This window comes from Gymnodraco acuticeps, unplaced genomic scaffold (assembly GCF_902827175.1).
Source record: "Gymnodraco acuticeps unplaced genomic scaffold, fGymAcu1.1, whole genome shotgun sequence".
In the NCBI taxonomy this organism is placed as follows: domain Eukaryota; kingdom Metazoa; phylum Chordata; class Actinopteri; order Perciformes; family Bathydraconidae; genus Gymnodraco; species Gymnodraco acuticeps.
This window is the reverse complement of record NW_022990076.1, coordinates 70,556-74,947: the sequence shown is the minus strand read 5'-3', so window position 1 is coordinate 74,947 and position 4,392 is coordinate 70,556. Positions and strand designations below refer to the sequence as shown.

Below are 4,392 nucleotides of genomic sequence, written 5' to 3'. Positions count from 1 at the left end.
AAATGTAAGAACGTCATGCATCGGCCTACAGTGGGAAAATGGTTGGATCTGGTGGAATAGAGTAGAAATATCAAATATACAAAATCCATGGTTTTATACTGCAATGGCAGTGAGATCAAAACATGTGGTTTGAATGGAAGTCAATGAGGCATTTTTGGCCATGAAGGTGTCCAGAGGTATCTGACACTACGTACAAATAATAATGCAGTCAAATCAACTTTGTTGTTAATCTGTGACATATCCAAGACTCTAATAGCCACCAGAGCCCCATCCCCCGACTGACTATATGGACAATAACTGAGGTTTTGTAATAAATGATTAAACAGGCATTTAAAGGGTTAACATCCAGAAAATGATTGAATGGCTGGTAGTTTTGAGCACGTTAGAAGTTGTTTAAGTTATTCATGAAAAAAAAGTAGAAAGAAATATTGATGTATGATTTAATAGCAGTTATTTGGGGCGTGTGAAGGTGTCAAGGATGGGGTTAAACCTTCCCATACCACAGTGTCTATAACTCATTCTAACTAACAGCATGTGTTCTGGCTGACCATGAACGCAGAATGCTGACCCCATTAATAAATACATTTCTGTATCGTAGTACTCAGCGTACATCAGATATTAAACTGGTTCTCACCTCCTGTCTCATTTCAGAATACAGGAATTCAAAGTAGCGTTGAGTGAAGAGAACATCAATCTGAAGACGCTGAGCTTCAAAGTGTTAATGTTTATCTGAGTATTTCATTGTTCTGTATTTGAACATCCTTTTCTCTATTCAACCTAGGAGTCCCGTTTGAAGGAGGCATACGGGCCCTTTGTTGGAAAGTAAGTAACATGGTGTGCACCACATGGAAGAACTTCAGTTATGATTAACCTCCCATTGTTTTAGCTGCTATTCGACTCAGTAGATGTGGGTACTAGCACCGCCATGACACATTAAACACTATATCATTGAAAAGGTTGTAATGAAATTGACTGAAAGCATGTTCCTTAAACTAATTTTTCTATGTGGTTTGCTCATGACTAGTCAGAGTTGGATTTATATGCTCTTAATGTGCTTCTCCCACTGTATGAATGCCACATATTACGTTAATTAACCCCGATACACATTTACCTGACCACCGCTGCCTCGCCACGTGTTGTCATTCAGATCATACTAAAGTACTAATGCAGACTTAAGGTATTACTCACTCAATGAAAGGTTTTTATAGAGTCAAATCTTAGAAGTTACACATTTGTCTGAGGGGGTTTAATACAACCCCACCATTGAATTAAGACTGCCCCCAAAAGAGACCTCACTATTAACCAGTGCAATGACAAGAGCTAATATCGTTACCCGGATAACAATAAAAAAAACACTCACCGATTTCATGTGATTCACAAGGCCTGAGGCTGTTTATTATCAAAATCAAGTCAAAGTCAAAGAATGATGGTGCCCTGTCACCGTGAATGGAGCTTGCTGGGAAAACACAACTTTTACTCAGTTCAGATCAACACAATTATATTATACAAACGGTTTTTAAGCCAGTGGGAATGATGCTTTATTCGTATCCAGCGTCGCGGTTGCCTCTGTAGCCTCCTCCTCCACCATCCTGAGTATCCCGCCGCCCACCTCCGCCGCCGCGCCGGATCTGTAGCCGCCGCCGCCGCCTCCTCCGCCGGAACGACTGTCGGATCCGTAGCTTGATCTGTCACCATAGCTTCTTTCTCCTCCTCCGCCGCCACTACCATAGCTTCTCTCACCGCCGCCATATCCACCACCTCCTCTCCCGCCACCGCCGCCTCTCCCGCGTCCGAATCCTCCGCCGCCGCCTCTTGATCCACCGCCGCCACCGCCTTTCCCCTGCCTCATCGACGCGGATTGGACCGACCATCGAGGGAGGTTTCCGTTCATGGCCGTCCATTGCTTCTTTGGCATCCTCGGCAGTTGTCGTACTTCACGAAGCCGAAACCGCGGGAATTCCCGGTCTCTTTGTCTCTGATCACCGTCCAACCTTCTCGATGGTTCCATACTTGGAGAAGGCCGCAGCCAGGAGATTCCTCGTTGGTGTCGAAGCTGAGACCGCCGGATGAAGAGTTTGCCTTCGTCCGACATATTATTTAGTCGTTTTGAGGCTTTTCAGTAGTAGGAGACTATTGAATCTGAAGAGCAGCGGAAGGCACGGGTGCTGGTCGTAGAGACGGCGTAGAAATGACCGCATGGAACAGACGCATGGATCTTTAAGGCCGCAGGTGAAAGGCAATATCCGGTGACGCTGGTACCACGTGGGTTCCGCCCAGTTTAAGCCCCGCCTCTTTCTGAGAAAAAGCGGGATTTAAATTATAATGTGACTGTTATGTAAGTTAAAGAGGTACGGGGGGGTTTCATAGGACTTAAGGTGTTATTTCTCCGTTTTTTGTATCCATTTAATGTTATTGTGAGGGCTTTAGAATGTGAACTATGAGTATTGACTGGTCCTCACTTGGTAACAGAAAGGTGGCGGTAATGCGCCATTAAGCTGGACGCAAACAGCCATACAACTCGAGAAAGAAGAAGAAGATATCCCAGTGAGTAATACACATAGAAAGAAAAGGGTAACAGACCATGTGTCAGTATACACCACAGAGTTGTTGGCATTGGTACTGTCATTGAAATGGATAGAGGAGAAAGAAATACATAACAGTGTAATTGCATCTGACAGCTTTTCAGCATTATCGAGTATACGATCAGGCAGATCTTCATCTAGAATGGACATCATGAAATGAAATATTTCTAATTTATATAAAATGCAAATCAAGGCATAGCAACTCGTTTCATCTGGGTTCCTGCTCATGTTGGTGTGGAGGGAAATGAACAGGTGGATATTCTGGCCAAACAAACACTCAGAAGTATGAACATAGACATAGAAGTTCCAGCAAAGCGGAGGTTCAAACATTCATTCAGAAATATGCACAAACAACATGACAAGATCATTGGGACCTTAGTGATACAGGAAGACATCTTATATAACATTCAAAGTATGTGGGGGATGGAAGAAGGAAGGTGGGGTTTCAAAGAAGGGAGGAACATGTCATTTCTCTGATGAGATAGGTCATACAGGTCTCAATCATACTTTAAGTATAATACAGGTCTCAATCATACATTAAGTATAATACAGGTCTCAATCATATTTAAGTATACACAAACAAAATATAATACAGGTCTCAATCATACTTTAAGTATAATACAGGTCTCAATTACTTTAAGTATAATACAGGTCTCAATCATACTTTAAGTATAATACAGGTCTCAATCATACTTTAAGTATAATACAGGTCTCAATCATACATTAAGTATAATACAGGTTCAATCATACTTTAAGTATAATACCGGTCTCAATCATACTTTAAGTATAATACAGGTCTCAATCATACTTTAAGTATAATACAGGTCTCATCATACTTTAAGTATAATAAGGTCTCAATCATACTTTAAGTATAATACAGTCTCAATCATACTTTAAGTATAATACAGGTCTCAATCATACTTTAAGTATAATACAGGGTCTCAATCATACTTTAAGTATAATACAGGTCTCAATCATACTTAAGTATAATACAGGTCTCAATCATACTTTAAGTATAATACAGGTCTCAATCATACTTTAAGTATAATACAGGTCTCAATCATACTTTAAGTATAATACAGGTCTCAATCATACACTTAAGTATTAATACAGGTCTCAATCATACATAAGTATAAACAGGTCTCAATCATACTTTAAGTATAATACAGGTCTCAATCATACTTTAAGTATAATACAGGTCTCAATCATACTTTAAGTATAATACAGGTCTCAATCATACTTTAAGTATAATACAGGTCTCAATCATACATTAAGATAATACAGGTCTCCAATCATACATTAAGTATATACAGGTCTCAATCATACTTTAAGTATAATACAGGTCTCAATCATACTTTAAGTATAATACAGGTCTCAATCATACTTTAAGTATAATACAGGTCTCAATCATACTTAAGTATAATACAGGTCTCAATCATACTTTAAGTAATACAGGTCTCAATCATACTTTAAGTATAATACAGGTCTCAATCATACTTTAAGTATAATACAGGTCTCAATCATACTTTAGTATAATACAGGTCTCAATCATACTTAAGTATAATACAGGTCTCAATCATACTTAAGTATCATACAGGTCTCAATCATACTTTAGTATAATACAGGTCTCAATCATACTTTAAGTATAAATACAGGTCTCAATCACACTTTAAGTATAATACAGGTCCAATCAACTTAAGTATATAACAGGTCTCAATCATACTTTAAGTATAATACAGGTCTCAATCATAACACTTAAGTATAATACAGGTCTCAATCATACTTAAGTATAATACAGGTCTCAATCATA

The 4,392-nt window shown here is 39.0% G+C and overlaps 1 pseudogene; it reads right to left on the bottom strand.

The window, feature by feature from the left end:
• Positions 1-1,516: 1,516 nt before the first annotated feature.
• The window catches only part of LOC117546065, a 10,250-nt pseudogene continuing 7,374 nt past the window's right edge, over positions 1,517-4,392 (bottom strand).